General features: G+C 45.0%; 1 long non-coding RNA gene across 2 annotated transcripts; it reads right to left on the reverse strand.

The window, feature by feature from the left end:
• Nucleotides 1-6,597: 6,597 nt before the first annotated feature.
• On the reverse strand, nucleotides 6,598-14,497 carry LOC129698167 (uncharacterized). 2 transcript variants are annotated; one of them, XR_008723641.1, is made up of 4 exons: nucleotides 13,583-14,497; nucleotides 12,719-12,952; nucleotides 9,428-9,574; nucleotides 6,598-6,946 (listed from the first exon to the last, which is right to left on the reverse strand). It is a non-coding gene; the product is annotated as an uncharacterized LOC129698167 (long non-coding RNA). The 2 variants fall into 2 exon arrangements; XR_008723645.1 differs by lacking the exon at nucleotides 9,428-9,574 and having other exon boundaries at nucleotides 13,583-14,191.
• Nucleotides 14,498-17,076: the final 2,579 nt, after the last annotated feature.

Here is a 17,076-nt window from a genome sequence, read left to right on the forward strand (position 1 = left end):
CCAACTCAGTATCCTGTACCTGCCTTCTCTCCATACCCCCTGATCCCTTTAGCCATAAGGGCCACATCTAACTCCCTCTTAAATATAGCCAATGAACTGGCCTCAACAACCTTCTGTGGCAGAGAATTCCAGAGATTCACCACTCTAAGTGTGAAAAATGTTTTCCTCATCTCTGTCCTAAACGATTTCCCCCTTATCCTTAAACTGTGACCCCTTGTTCTGGACTTCCCCAACATCGGGAACAATCTTCCTGCATCTAGCCTGTCCAACCGCTTAAGAATTTTGTAAGTTTCTATAAGTTCCCCCTCAATCTTCTAAATTCTAGCGAGTACAAGCCGAGTCTATCCAGTCTTTCTTCATATGAAAGTCCTGACATCCCAGGAATCAGTCTGGTGAACCTTCTCTGTACTCCCTCTATGGCAAGAAGGTCTTTCCTCAGATTAGGAGACCAAAACTGTACGCAATACTCCAGGTGTGGTCTCACCAAGACCCTGTACAACTGCAGTAGAACCTCCTTGCTCCTATACTCAAATCCTTTTGCTATGAATGCTAACATACTATTCACTTTCTTCACTGCCTGCTGCACCTGCATGCCTACTTTCAACGACTGGTGTACCATGACACCCAGGTCTCGTTGCATCTCCCCTTTTCCTAATCGGCCCTTTTCCTAATCCTAATTTTCCTATTGGCTGCAACCTTCCCTCCATTGATGAACTGTACACTGCAAGGGCCAGGAAGCGAGCGAGCAAGATCATCTCTGACCCCTCTCACCCTGACCAAAAACTCTTTGAATCACTTCCCTCTGGAAGGTGACTCCGGATTATCAAAGCTGCCACAGCCAGACATAAAAACAGTTTTTATCCACGAGTAGTTGCTCTACTGAACAGCCAAAAAACAGCCTCCCTTTGATCTGGTATTTTGTTGGTTCACATGCTTCATCAATGGTGTTTTATTATTAATGTTTTATTATTATTAATGTTTAGTGTTTTCTGAGTCATTCGTAACTGTCACTGTATGTCATGTTGTTACTTGTGGGCGGAGCACCAAGGCAAATTCCTTGTATGTAAATACTTGGCCAATAAACTTACTTACTTACTTACTGTTGTTGTGCAGAGAACTTTGCTCTCTCTAGAATGCAGTTAGATGGTATGTTCAATAGCTCACGGAATTTACACAACAGCACGTTAGGTTTGCGCATCGTCTCAGCTGGGACCACCACCTGGCCGTTCCCGTCGAACACAGGTGGCGCAAAGTCGAAGGTTTGTGCACAAATCATAGCCTCGGGTCCAGCCAGGTTGAGCAGGAGCGATGCCTTGACTTTATCTGGATCGTTGCGATGGGCGATATTGATGTAGTGCTCATAGTCAATTTCAAAGAGCCTCCATCGCTCGCCTATGTCTGCATCAAAGATGAGCTGTGTTGGCTTGCAGCACGGGTGAGCCATCGTAGTAAAAGATCAAACTAAAAAAAATCAAAACTAATAAAATGCAAATAAAACATGATAGGCAGACGGAATGGGTAATTTCCAGCCATTCTGACCATGTAAACATGTTAAGAACATGTAAACAACTGTACAGACACAGTCTGGTGTTCAAAGTCAACTTTAACATCAGTCATGGCGGTGCAGTGCAATACGTTGTTAGTTCATCTCTACCACCGGTGTTACTACGTAATATGGGAAGTGAGTGTTAATGTAAAGTGTACAGTAAGGTGGAGTTAATGTTAATACATTACTCAGATTGGTTCACATGCAATAACCAATCTACAAAAGGGTACGGTCTCCGGTAGGCGGCGCGGCTCTGGTCAGCAGCGGCCTCTGCAGCCTGTCCGCGTTTTTGTTATTTTTTGTCTGTGTTTCTGTGTAGTTTTTGTTATTTTATGTTGGGGTGTGTGTGTGGGGGGATGGGGGTGGGGTGGGAGGGGGGGGGGAAACTTTTGAATCTCTCCCTGCACTGGAGACCCGACCTTTTCTCGTCGGGTCTCAGGTGTCGTTGAGGCCGCAACGAGGAGCGGCCTCCAACGGGAAGAAGCCGGGGACTCTGGTGCCGACTCACCATCGCCGTCGCGGAGCTGGCCGAGACCGGAGCGGGTGGAGTGGTGGAGGAGCGCTGCTGCTGCCGCTGCTGCTGCTGCTGCTGCCGATGCCGCTGCTGCTGCTGAGTCGGAGGCTGCTACTGCGGGTCTGCGGACGGCTCGGACGACCCCGCGCGGCTCCCTGGAGAGAGACCGCTTTTCGGGGCTCCTGCAGCAGCGAATTCTCCCGCCCGTGTTGCGGGGTTGAAGAGCTCCTGGAGCGGGGCCTAACACCATTGCCCCGCGCGGCTGGAACGGCCGCGGGACTTTCCGAGCGCACACCGGGGGCTCCAACACCAAGACCCCGTGTGCGACCTCGCACCACCCGGCGTGGCTTCAATGGTCGCGGGACAATCGCCATCGCCAGCCGGGGGCTTTGACTTTGACTCTGACATCGGGGGGGGGGGGAGAGTGCAGGGGAGAGATAAGTTTTTTTTTTGGCCTTCCATCACAGTTATGTGATGGATGTTTATGTTAAATGTAATTATGTTGTGTCTGGGGTCTATTTGTGTGTAATGTAATGTATGGCTGCAGAAACGGCATTTCGTTTGGACCTCCAGGGGTCCAAATGACAATTAAAATGACAATTAAATTGACTCTTGACTCTTGACTCTTGGTACAGGTTTTGTGAGGCTAGTTGGCTTGGTAAAATTGTAAATTGCTCTTGGAGTGTGCAAGACAGTGTTAGTATGCGGGGATCACTGATCTGCATGGACTCGGTGGGCCGAAGGGCCTGTATCTCTAAATTAAACTAAACTAAACTAATCTAAGATTGAGCTTTTGGATATAAATGCCTTTCCAATAAGGGTTTCATCTGAAGTGCTGAATCCAGAGTGAAAGATTGATTTCTCCAGGTAAAGTTTTCTATTTGACAATAGAAAGATGCATTTACAATAATTGTGTCGTGCTGCTGGCAATAAAGATGTTTTGAATTTAAATTCCACTGCAGGGAAATGTGAACGGGTATAAGTCTGGTATTTTGTGGGTTTTCCGCTAACAAAACCAAGTTGAATTACTGGAATCTTGTAAAAATCCAATCCGTGTTTCCATAGTGGGCAAGTGACTCTTGTTTTAATAGCCTATATATGATCTGGCAATCTCCACCACAAGATTGGCTCTAACCACTCTTTCAATTGAGTTAACAAGCCACTCAATTTAGAGGTGAGAATAATGTGTCTTGACCACATCCTGAGAATAAATGGAAAATGAAAACCAATACCGAATGCTTCTATATGTACAACTGTGTTGTAATGGAATAATCATATTAGTTGTTACTTCATCTTTCAATATGGATTAATAAACCCAAAAGCAATATCACAAATAGTTCCATGAGATTATATTTCAAAGTCGCCTCAAAACCATTTATAAAGGGAACATTATGATCTTCAGATATAAGTTACTGTCCGTGCTGTCATTGTTTAATGTCTATTAACAATTACTTTACCCCACAACATTAACAGAGGCATGAATTAATTTAAAGCTGAATGATTACTGCTTCCATCACGAGAACGAAACATATTAGTTTAATTTAGTTTTTAGTTTGGTTCATTCTAGTTTAGTGTCACGTACACCGAGGCCAGTGAAAAGCTTTTGTTGTATGCTATCATGTCAATGGAAAGACTATATTTGAGCTGTCCACAGTGTACAGATACAGAATAAAGGGAAAACATATAGTCTGTCTATCTATCTATCTATCTATCTATCTATCTATCTATCTATCTATCTTACTAATCTATCTATCTATCTATCTATCTATCTATCTATCTTACTAGTCTGTTCTTTACCGGTTTTGGCCATCTGTGCTGCGATTTCCGAGAGAACGCCGCCACCTACGGCCGTCATTTTTGGCCACCTTGCTCAGAGTCCCCCTCCGCCACATGTGTGCCAAGGATTTTTCCCGTCAATTAAACATGACAGAGATATTAATGTTTTTACAAAATTCCCCATTCTCTCTGCTGCCCCCGCTGGCAGCAGGGGGGAGGGACTATAAAACCAGGAAGTGGTGTGCCACACAGTCTCTTCAAGATGGAGGAAGGCAGAGGGTCACCTTTCTCTGAGATGTGAATAACACTGAACACATGTCTACTCAAATGTAAGTGCCCTTAGTGGTTCTAAAATGTCTATTGGCTCTAAAGCTTGCAAAAAAAATGACTATTGGTTCTAAAGCTTGCAAAAAAATGTCTATAGGTTCTAAAGCTTGCAAAAAATGTCTATTAGTTCTAAAGCTTGCAAAAATTGTCTATTGGTTCTAAAGCTTGCAAAAAGTGTCTCTATTGGTTCTAAAGCTTGCAAAAAAATCTCTATTGGTTCTAAAGCTTGCAAAAAAATGTCTATTGATTCTAAAGCTTGCAAAAAATGTCTATTGGTTCTAAAGCTTGCAAAAAAAATGTCTATTGGTTCTAAAGCTTGCAAAAAATGTCTATTGGTTCTAAAGCTTGCAAAAAATGTCTATTGTTTCTAAAGCTTGCAAAAAATGTCTATTCGTTCTAAAAAAAAATGTCCATTGGTTCTAAAGCTTGCAAAAAAAATGTCTATTGGTTCTAAAGCTTGCAAAAAGTGTCTCTCTTGGTTCTAAAGCTTGCAAAAAATGTCTATTGGTTCTAAAGCTTGCAAAAAGTGTCTATTGGTTCTAAAGCTTGCAAAAAAAATGTCTATTGGTTCTAAAGCTTGCAAAAAATGTCTATTGGTTCTAAAGCTTGCAAAAAAATGACTATTGGTTCTAAAGCTGGCAAAAAATGTCTATTGGTTCTAAAGCTTGCAAAGAAAGTGTTTATTGGTTCTAAAATGGTTCATACTAGCGCTCCAGAAAGCCCCCCTCACTCCTTCCCTCCTTTGGTTGCTTTGGCTTGAAGTTGAAAGGCACTACTTACTGCAAATGGTGGCTTGGTTGCTTTGGCTTGAAGTTGAAAGGCACCACTTACTGCAAATGGTGGCATGATGTTGAAAGGCACTACTTACTGCAAATGGTGGATTGGTTGCTTTGGCATGAAGTTGAAAGGCAGTACTTACTGCAAATGGTGGCTTGGTTGCTTTGGCTTGAAGTTGAAAGGCACTACACTGCAAATGGTGGCTTGGGTGTGGGTTGAAGTTGAAAGACACCACTTACTGCAAATGGTGGCTTGGGAGCTTTGAAGTTGAAAGACACCACTTGCTGCAAATGGTGGCATGAAGTCGAAAGGCACTACTTACTGCAAATGGTGGCTTGGGTGTGGTTTGAAGTTGAAAGACACCACTTACTGCAAATGGTGGCATGAAGTTGAAATGCACTACTTACTGCAAATGGCGGCTAGGGTGCTTTGGCTTGAAGTTAAAAGGCACTACTGTAAATGCACTTACTTCCTGTTTGCACTGTATATTGATTTTAGATAAAACGCTACCACTTACGGCTGTGATTTTTGGCCATCTTACTCCGCTGAGCAGGTGCAGAGAATTCTTCCCATCAATGAAAAGTAAAAGTGTTATTAGTTTTTTTTTTTTTAATGTTGAGAATCTTTCTCCTGTCAATCACTCCATGAAAGCCACACCTTTTCCGGTGGGGGGGTGGGGTTATAAAACCCGGAAATGTGGGTGTGGCTCAGTCTCTGCAAGATGGAGGAGGGAGAGGTCACGACTCGCTGTCTTTAGTGGCTTTGCACCCTACTTCAAATGGTATGAAACTGCACTTGAATTTGGTGGCCTTGCACCCTACTAGAAGTGGTAAGAAACTGCACTTGAATTTGATGGCCTTATACCCTGCTTGAAATAGAATTTCAAGGATTAGCCGTGAGTCAACTACCAGCCCACCAGCCGTGAGTGAGTTGCCAGCACAACAGGCTTGATTGACTGAGACGCCAGCCCAATAATCCATTTGGCGCACAATTTGCATACTAGCCCTCTGGAAACCAGTCCCTTCAGCCCACAACACCCATACTAGTGCTCCAGAAAGTCTCCCTCCCCCCCCAACTGGCCACCAATATTAGAATTGGTGGAGAGGTGGAATATTGCGTTGGATGACCAGCTCTCCTGTGTGATGCTGGGACCCAACGGGTCCCACTTAGTCTAGTATATTCGGAATTTAGAAGGATGAGAGGGAATCTTATTGAAACAATAAGATTAGTAAGGGTTTGGACACGCTAGAGGCAGGAAATATGTTCCCAATGTTGGGTGAGTCCAGGAACCAGGCCATAGTTTAAGAATAAGTGGTAAGCCATTTAGAACGGAGATGAGGAAAAGCTTTTTCACACCAGGAGTTGTGAGTGTGTGGAATTCTCTGCCTCAGAGGGCGGTGAAGGCTGGTTCTCTGGATGCTTTCAAGAGAGAGTTAGGTAGAGCTCTTGGGATAGCGGAATTAGGGGATATGGAGAGATGGCAGGAACGGGGTACTGATTGTGGATGATCAGCCACGATCATATTGAATGGCAGTGCTGGCTTGAAGGGCCGAATGGCCTACTCCTGCACCTATTGTTTATTGTCTATATTGTCTATTGTCCTGCACCTTTTTTTCTATGCTTCGTATGTTCTAAGGTACTAGAGGAGATGGTGGAGGAAGGCATAATTATAGGACTTTAAAAGCATTTAGACACGTACATGGATAGGAAAGCAATGGAGCCAAAAGCAGGAAAACAATATTAGTGTAGATGGCATCTTAGTCAGCTGGGATGAATTGGACTCAAGGGCCCATTTCTATGACTCTATAACTCTCACCTCAAGCAGATAAACAAATCCTTTGCAAAAGATCTGTAACAGCTCAGATGAATTCCGTTAGATCTTCATCCTAACCTCACAATGTTTGTTAAATTGTTTAATAATCACATTTTATTTGCAGCTAAGATTCAATTCGCTCAATGCCATATTGTCTGAAGTGTACAGATCTTGTCCACTGCACTCTCAATATCTGCGAAAATAACAAAGAGAAAATAAAGTATCACAGTTCATAGAAATGAAAAGAATTAACTTCAGTGAACTAACCAACACTTTTTGTATAAACTAAAGTCTGACTAAAGTCTGACGAAGGGTCCCAACGTACAACGTCACCCACCCTTTTTCTACAGAGATGCTGCCTGACCCGCTGAGTTACTACAGCACATTGTGTCTATCTTCATTATATCCTAACATCTGCTGTTCCTTTCTATACTTCTGTATCCCTTATTTTTTACTAGTTACTGGCAATACTACAGATGCTGGAAATCTACAATATAAACAGAAAATGCAGGAAACTTCAGCCGAGGGAATATCCATAAAATCCTGATAGATGGGGTGGGTTTGAATGGAAAGATAAGAAATTGTCCCGTTTCAACACACTAGCTTCCAAGCTTAACATGAAAAACCGGAGAAGCTGTAAATAACGTAAATCTGAAATACCAGCAGAAGGACATTTCAGCAGATCAGGCAGCATCTCTGGTGAGAGAAACAATCAGTGTTTCAGGGCAATAACGGATCATTCCATCCAGCATTTCCTATTGCTCCAATTCTCCAGTCCCAACAGTTTAGTTTTAGTTTAGTTTAGCTTAGAGATACAGCAAGGAAACAGACCCTTCAGCCCACCGGGTCCAGGCTGACCTGCGATCCCCGCATAAACTCCTACCTCACCAGGGACTAACTTTACTGTACCATTCTACTGTTTTTTTTGTTTTTTTAATTGCTGTTTTTTTTCCTTTTTCCTTCCTCCCACAATATGTAATATGTAAAAGAATATGTGATTCTGTTCCATTCTGTTTGTAGTTTGTTGTTTGCACAAAGTCCGCGAGCATTACCACTTTTCATTTCACTGCACATCTCGTATGTGCATGTGACGAATAAACTTGACTTGACTTGACACTATCCTACACACACTAGGGACAATTTTTACATTTACCAAAGCCAATTAACCTACAAACCTGTACGTCTTTGGATTGTGGGAGGAAACCGAAGATCTCGGAGAAAACCCACACAGATCAGCTTCCTAGTCTGATCTACACCACGTTTGTGTTGTCCTATCCTTCCGCCAGTATGGCAACCAGAAATGGGCAAGGAATGCTGGCTGTAGTCTAACTGGTGCACAATTTATAACTCAAGGGCACGAACATCAAGACGCAAGGAACTGCAGGTGCCAGACTCTTGTGCAAAACACCAACGTGCTGGAGGGATTCACGGGGTCAGTCAGCATCTGTGGAGGGAATAGACAGGCAATGTTTTGAATTAGGCCCATGGGCGATGGGAGAGGGGTGTGAGGGAGGGGGAAGAGGCACACAGGATATTGAGCGAAATAGGGTGGGAGGGCACGAAAGAGAGGGGGAATGGGGCAGTAGCTTTTGTATTGTATTGTATTGTATTCAAATTTATTGTCATTGTCTCAATTTGAGACAACGAAATGAATTTCCCTTACAGGCAGTATCATTAAAAAAATCACAAAGAAATAATAAAAATAAATAATAAATAAATAATAAAACATATTAAAAATAAAATTGAAATTGAATTAAAATTTTAAAAAAAGCACAAACACAGAAAGTCCACGACACAACATAACATAAATGGCACCAAGGTGAGGAAGGCACCATAGTCCAGCCAGCCTCCCCTCCGTGTTCATCCGTGGACGGGGCCTTCCGAGCACCCGCAGTCGCCGCCCCGGGTGGCCCGATGTTCAGGCCCTCACGCCGGGCTAGTGGAACGCCGACGCCGAACCCCGACGGTGAGCATCTTCCTCCTCAGTGGCCCGGACCCCCCGATCAGCCGTCTTCCGCTGCCGGAGTCTGCAGCTCCTGAGTCCGCAGGCCGAGCCGGGCAGAGTCACAGGACCCCGCGTTGTTAGTCAGCGCCGCCCGCGTTGGGAGCTCCGCAAACCGCAGCTCCATGATGTTGGTGCAGCAGGTCCAGCACTCCGGGCTCCAGACGGCGACCCCCGGTAAGGCATCGCCAGCCCCGCGATGTTCCAGCGCTGTCCCGCCGCTGCTGGAGCTCCGGTCGATCCCGGCATGAAAGGCCGCGCCAATCCAGGTAGGTAGGCCGCTGTGGAGTGGGTATTGTCACGTTCAATACGAAGGGAGTGGTCATCGTTATCCTACAATGACTCAGATCTTCCCACCTCCAACTCATAGCACTTTCCACATAGACCACTCCCTCCACATGTCCCTGGTTCACTCAACCCTTCCCACCTAAACCATCCCCTACTCAGGTAGTTTCCCTGCCACCACAGGAGATGTAACACTTGTCCCCCAATTCCAATCAGTCCGAAGAAAGGTCCCGACCCGAAATGACCCCTATCCATTTCCTTCCCAAATGCTGCTCGACCCGCTGAGTTTCTTCAGCACTTTATGTTAGATACGATTTAATATATTTATTTGCTGTCAGGATGTAAGCTTTGAAAGCATTGAGGCTGGTATTTATCAAACCTGCCAACCTCAATGATATCTTCTTTGTTATCATTTCAATAATAGGTTTCCCGTGGTTATAAACTGTTGATGAAGCCGTCCAGTTGAAAGGTTAATGAGAGCAGCTAGTTGGAAAGACACAGAGCTGTGGAAAGTGCCCTTCAGGTTACACCCTGCTGGTGAAGTGAAAGACATGTGCATGTTACAGGAGAATGCAATGTTGCAGACTGCAAGTCAAGTCAAGTCAAGTCAAGTTTATTTGTCACATACACATACGAGATGTGCAGTGAAATGAAAGTGGCAATGCTCACGGACTTTTGTGCAAAAGACAAACAACAAAACAGATTATAAACACAATCATAACACACATATTCTTTTACATAATAAATAATAGAAGGAAAAACGTTCTGTAGAGTTAGTCCCTGGTGAGATAGGCGTTTACAGTCCGAATTGCCTCTGGGAAGAAACTCCTTCGCAACCTCTCCGTTCTCACTGCATGGCAACGGAGGCGTTTGCCTGACCGTAGCAGCTGGAACAGTCCGTTGCAGGGGTGGAAGAGGTCTCTCATGATTTTGTTTGCTCTGGAGTTGCACCTCCTGATGTATAGTTCCTGCAGGGGGGTGAGTGAAGTTCCCATAGTGCGTTCGGCCGAATGCACTACTCTCTGCAGAGCCTTCTTGTCCTTGGCAGAGCAATTCCCAAACCAGATGGTAATGTTCCCGGACAAGATGCTTTCCACCGCCGCTGCGTAGAAGCACTGGAGGATCCTCGGAGACACTTTGTTATAGTAGAGCAGGCTCATTCTGACACAAGCAGAGAAAGAGGATTGAATAGAAATTGTTGAATTTGCTATCATAAGTTCATGTCAGACAATATCGTAAGTTCATAACCCCGACGTGGGGTTTGATCGCCCAGCGCAGGGGAGCCAACATCCCCCCGATGCAGGAGCTGAATCGCCCCAACACGGAGGGACCAAAACGCCGCCAGCTACGGGAGTGAAGATCGTCCCGTCAACAGAGGGCTCCCCCCCCCCCCCCCCCCCCCCCCCCCCACCCCCCCCCCCCCCTAAGGAGAGAAACTAAGGGAAGAGATTGAACTTTTTTTCGCCTTCTATCACAGTGAGGAATGTAGAATCTCAGTGGTGGATGTTTATGTGGAAATGTGTTTTGTGTGTTCTGTTGCTTTTTATTTGTATGACTGACATATGTTGCAAAACATACTTGGCAAATCAAGTATTATTGTGATTGATTGTGATGACTGATATATCTTTTCCGCTTAGCCCCATTCTCCTTGACACCCATACCAATCAAGTATCTGTCAATCTCTGCCTTAAAAATATCCACAGCCCTCTGTAGCAAAGAATTCCACAGATTCACCACCCTCTGACTAAAGAAATTCCTCCTCATCTCCTTTCTAAAAGTATGTCCTTTATCTCGGCTAGACCCTCTGATTCTAGACTCACCCATTGGAGGAAACATCCTCTCCACATCCATTCTTTCCAGGCCTTTCACTAATCAGTAAGTTTCAATGAGGTCCCTTCTCATCTTTCTAAACACCAGCAAATATCGGGTCAGTGCTGTCAAATGCTCATATGTTAACTTACTCATTCCTGGGATAATTCTCCTGAGCCTGCTCTGCACCCTCTCCAGTGCCAGCACATCCTTCCTCAGATATGGGGCACAAAACTGCTCACAATACCCTTAATGCAGTCTGACCAGTGCAGTATAGAGCCTCAGCATTACATCCCTGCTTTTATATTCTAGCCCTGTCGATATAAATGCTCACATTACATTCCTTACTATTGATTCAACTTACAAATCAACTTTTTGGGAATTCTGCACCAGCATCCCAATCTTCTTAATTCTTAATCCTCTCCCCATTTAGAAAATAGTTTACGTCTTTATTCCTTCTACCAAAATGGATGACATTTTGCAACATTGTACTTCATCTGCCACTTGTTTTGCCCACTCTCCCAACCTGTCCAGGTATTTCTGCACTGTCCTTTCCTTCTCTGCACTACCTGCCCCTCCAGCTATCTTCGTACCACTAAGCCTTCAATTCCCTCGTACAAAAATATGATCTCCACCATGAAGAGTAGCATCCCCAGCATTAACCCCGGCAGAACCCCCGCTAATCACTGACAGCCAACCAGAAGTGACCCCCTTTATTCCCACTTTTTGCCATGCCATTTAGCCATCCTTCTATCCATGCTAGTATCATCCCTCTGATACCATGGCCTCTCACCTTCTTCTCCTGCACATTATCGACGTTTCTGATCAGAACCCTTTTTCGGGTAAGAAAGGTTCTTCAGTGAAGATGGGTTCCGACCCAAATCATCATACATCCTTTTTCTCCAGAGATGCCTCCTCACCCGCTGAGTTTCTCCAGCATTTTGTGCCTATCTTTTGTATAAACCATCATCCGCAGTTAATTCCTACATATCAGCTGAGTCTCCTTTGTGTATGCTGTTATTTACTTAAGAGTCATAGAGTGATTGAGTATGGAAACAGGTCCTTCGGCCCAACTTCCCCACACCAGACCACATGTCCCAGCTACACTAGTCCCACTGCCAGCGCTTGTTGGGATAAATGTTGGGATAGTCCCTGCCTCAACTACTTTCTCTGGCAGCTTGTTCCATACACCCACCACCCTTTGTGTGAAAACATTACCCTCTCAGATTCCTATTAAATCTTTTCCCCTTCACCTTAAACCTATGGTCCTTGATTCCCCTACTCTGGACAAGAGACACTGTGCATCCTCAAAGACTTCCAACCGATTCATCAGACAAGGTCTCCCCTTCACAAAGCTCTGCTATCAAATGTGCAGGCTGCAATGTGCCCAGACAGGTCTTGCCAATGCAGAAGGCCACAGATCAATAGACTGGTGTGGGAGTGATCTGGTGAATTAAAACGAAACGGTGAAGGAACTGGTATTGAGCACTTTAAGACCATGAATTTGGAGCACATAAGATACCGTGTAAGCAGTTGATCATTGTACACACTACTCATCCACTGCTCCATCTCGTTGGCCGAGAATGAAGGGGGACCCAGCAGGGGTGGTGCCCAGAATGTGAGGCAGCAAGTAATAGACAGGAGAGTTCGGTGAACTTTGTTAACTATGTAACTTTCGTAACTTTGATGACACCAAAACGTGATGACACTGTGTGTACTCCCCAGGTGAGGTGTGCTGCGTGATTTTTCCGTGTCGTATGCAAAACAAACCATTTTACTGTTCCTAGCTACACGTGACAATAAAGTATAATTGAATCATTGATCAAATTTGCCGAAGTGACAAGTGGATTGAAGGTTGAAGTAACTCACTGTGGACCATTGAGGAGTCAATGCTCAAAATTCCAGGTGACCAACCCGTCCATAAGATTCTCCTTACCGCTGGGATGAAGATAGGCTGTGGACTGTCCAGAGGCAAGGCATTTCAAACTTCACACAACCTCCATCCATGGTGAGAGTCAGCGTTTTCCACCCTGCCTTTATCAGCCGTCTCAGAAGCCACCAAACCAGAGTGCAAGCAAGTCATCCTCAATGCTGAGGGACTGCCTAGGAAGAAGAAAACAGAAAGATGTAGGTGAATCTCAGTTCAGTTTCAGTTTAGTTTATTGTCACGTGTACCGAGGTACAGTGAAAAGCTTTTGTTGCTTGCTATGCAGTCAGCAGAAAGACAGTACATGATTACAATCGGGGTGGGAGATTGCAACCTTCACGTGGTCCACCCTGTTTCGATGAATGCAATCAACCTGTGCACAAACAGAAGATCAAACAGAACAAGTTGTCTTACAACTTTAGGTTGTGCACGCCATATGCAAGAAAAAGATTACAATCGAGCCATTTACAGTGTACTGTATAGATACATGATAAGAGAATAGCGTTTAGTGCAAGGTAAAGCCATCAAAGTCCGATCAAGGATAGTCCGAGGGTCACCAATGAGGTAGATAGTAGTTCAGCACTACTCTCTGGTTGTGGTAGGATGATACAGTTGCCTGAAATCAGCTGGGAAGAGATTGCCCCTGAATCAGGAGGTGTGCGTTTTCACACTTCGATACCTTTTGCTCAATGGGAGAGTGGAGAAGAGGGAGTGGCCAGGGTGCGACTCGCCCATGATTATGCTGCTGGCCTTGCCGAGGCAGCGTGAGAAGTAAATGGAAGTTGATAATCTGGAAGTTCACTCACCATTCCCTGATCTGGTTAAGTCATTATTCGATCACTTGCTGTGCTGAATCAAGGGGTTTAGCACAAGGTGCTTCTGCCGCTGAACTGCGCAGCTACCGCCTGCCGCGACTGATTGACAGGAGTGGCAAGTTGCTTCCTCCTCCAACTGGGCAACCGGAACCTTTGCGGCCCCTCAGCTGGTCTGCACCTCACCCCCTGCCACTGATCAAACGAGAAGATACGAATCCCAGAAACAATGTGATAACACGGTAGGTGAGGTAAAGTCTGGTTGACAGGCATAGTAAATAAACTTGCAGTTTTCCCAAGCAGTATCAGGTTCCCCACTGCAAATCCTTCTCACAATTCATTTAGCAGCTGTGCATCTCGCCATAAAATGCAGTCGGCCAGATGAGCTATTCCACAGCACAGGTGTTCTGTGTTTATTCCGTGGCTAACTTTGCAGTTTAACAACAAAAGTTCATGTTCACAAGTGATGGGAGCAGAATAGCACTACTCTGCCGTTCAATCACGGCTGATTTATCTCTCCCTCCTAACCCCATTCTCCTGCCTTCTCCCCATAACCCCAGACACCTGGACTAATCAAGCGGTAATATATCCAGTTACTGTGAACTTCTGCCCTCTCCGAAAGTTCACTGAGATTGTGTTTTTAAAGTCACCGTTTCCAAAATGCAAGGGAAGATGACAGTAAGGTTGATGGAAGAAACTGCAGATGCTGGTTTACAAAGAATGACACAAAGTACTGAACTAATTCAGCTGTACAGGCACCGTCTTCTAGAGAACAGAAGCGTAGGACTATTCTTTGATGTTGGAATGTTGAATACTCAGTAACTCAGCGGGTTAGACAGCAGCTCTGGAAAGAAGGAATAGGTAATGTTCCTTACACGGAACATTGTTCAGGGGAAAGTGAAACAAGAGATATATAGAACAAATGAATGAAAGATATGCAAAAAGCAATATTGATCAAGGAAAGATGGAGCCCACAATGGTCCATTGTTGGCTGTGGGGTAGATGATAACGAGTTATGTAGACAATGAAGCACAACAGGACGGCAGTGAAACTAGTAGGATGACTAGGTTTGGGGAGGGATGGAGAGCGAGGATATGCAAGGGTTACTTGAAGTTAGAGAAACCAACATTCAGTTGCACTGGGCTGTAAACTGCCCAAGCGAAATACGAGTTGCTGTTCCTCCAATTTGCATTGAGGTTGGAGGAGGTGCAAGTGAACCTTTGCCTGGCCTGAAAGGACTGTCAGGGTCCCAGGACGGAGTCGAGGGAGGAGGTACAGGGACAGGTGTTGCATCTCCCATGGTTGCAGGGGAAGGTATCTGGCAGCGGGTCGTTTGGGAGGAAAGGATTTGGAAAATGCCAAAAGACGAACTGTAATTTGAACATCCCAATGTCGTGAAAACGGCCCCATTTGTAACGGGTATAGCTTGGACCCAATAGCAGCACAGCATCAGGCAGGTATAATTGGTCATGAACTTTATTACGATACTGTAACACAGAGTAGTAACACAGGAATGGGTACACCGTACTCACACAGAGGCTCAGGATTGAGCGAGGGTTCCGAAGAGGGGCAGGCAGGAGACGTAGTCGGGGTAGCGGAACGTCCGGTAACCAGGAGATCCAACACACGATGCAAACAAACCAGCGAGGGACAGACGAAAGGAGAGTCGAAGCCAGGCAGGAAGTCGAGGAACCGTTGCAGGGATACACCAAACAGCCCAGGAGAGAGGCAGACAGAAACCAGGAGGTACGGGACGAAGGCCGTGGTCGGGGACAGAAGGCTGAGGTGATATCCGGGAAGACGACAGGACGGAATGGTCAGGGGCAGGCAGGTTTGAATCCGTGTCGTCAGTCGGGAAATCGTTGGAGAGTCTTGCATGAATGCTGAGAACAATCTGGCACTGTGTGAATGGTGAGGAGAGTCTATAAACCGGGTTAATAGGTGATCAGAGGCAACTGAGTGCAACAGGTGTGGAGAGTTGGGCTGATGAGAGGGGAGTGGAAGGCAGGCAGGTGAGGAGAAGGAGGGACCGGTGGAAAAGTATTGGGAGGTGAAGTGGATGAGAATGAGGAGAGGGCAGACTGTAACACCATTTAGTTTAGGCTGGTCTCCGATTTTCTCTTCTGCTCCAGCACATCTGCTTTTTTAATTTGCTGCTCTGTATTAGTGCATGATGTTGACCTGTTATAATTTACAAGTTGGTAGTGGTAGAATCAAGTTTTGTTTAGTTTAGTTCAATTTTGCGATGCAGCGCGTAAACAATAGACAATAGTTAATAGGTGCAGGAGTAGCCATTCGGCCCCTCGAGTCAGCACTGCCATTCAATGTGATCATGGCTGATCATCCCCAATCAGTACCCCGTTCCTGCCTTCTCCCCATATCCCCTGACTCCGCTATCTTTATGAGCCCTATCCAGCTCTCTCTTGAAAGTATCTAGAGAACTGGCCTCCACCGCCCTTCAGGCTCTTCAGTCCACCGAGTCCGCGCCGACCAGCGATCCCCGCACATTAACATTATCTCGCATACACGAGGGACAATTTACGTTTATAACAAGCCAATTAAACCTACAAACCTGTGCGTCTTTGGAGTGGGAGAGGAAACCGAAGATCTAGGAGAAACCCCATGCGATCACGGGGAGGACGTACAAACACCGTACAGACAACACCCGTCGTCGGGATCGAGCCCGGATCTCTGGCACTGTAAGGCAGCAACTCTACCGCTGATCTACTGTGCCACCCAAGCTAGAGGGTTGGAATCTCCTTCCAAAGCTGGCACATCATTTCAAAACACATTGTTAGTTTTAAAATAATTTCTAATCCGCATTAAGCCGTGTGAACAGCCACTTTGAAATGTCTCAAAATACTCCTGAGAGTCTGCAAATATTGTCGACGCATGCAAGTTGGAAAATAGTTTTTTTTTTGTGATATTGTGGTTGGAAATAATGATCTCACGATACAGATTGTGAAACAAAGAGAGCGATTAGTCAACTTCATATGTGGATCAATGGCAGGGAAACCAGAAAACAGAAAGTGCTCAGATGAATAATGGTGCAAGACAACTTGACATGCGGAAAATATTTAAGATAAATTTTCTTTTGGTATTGCTGGAAATTTCAGAAGACCACAGTAGAAATATTTAGCAACTGCCTAATGTTTGCAAGGGACATTCGCCAAATGACACAAGACGAAATTGAGCATGCGTAAGAAATTCCATTATTCTCTCTTGAAATTACAAAGTCATTTCTATAGGATAAGTGATGATATAATTCATTTTAAGCATTAATAAGAGAGTGTGTTTTGGTTGATTTATGTTGAAGGAAAACTGCTTTACTCGTATAATTGTGTGATGGGAAGTTTAGTGAAGATTGCACTTTAAAAATGTTACTTGAATATAGAACATAGAACAGGATAGCAACAGTACAACATTGAACAGTGGCCCTTCGGCCCACAATATTTGTGCTGAACATGATGCTTAGTTAAACTATAACC

Source organism: Leucoraja erinacea, chromosome 1 (assembly GCF_028641065.1).
Source record: "Leucoraja erinacea ecotype New England chromosome 1, Leri_hhj_1, whole genome shotgun sequence".
Taxonomy (NCBI): domain Eukaryota; kingdom Metazoa; phylum Chordata; class Chondrichthyes; order Rajiformes; family Rajidae; genus Leucoraja; species Leucoraja erinaceus.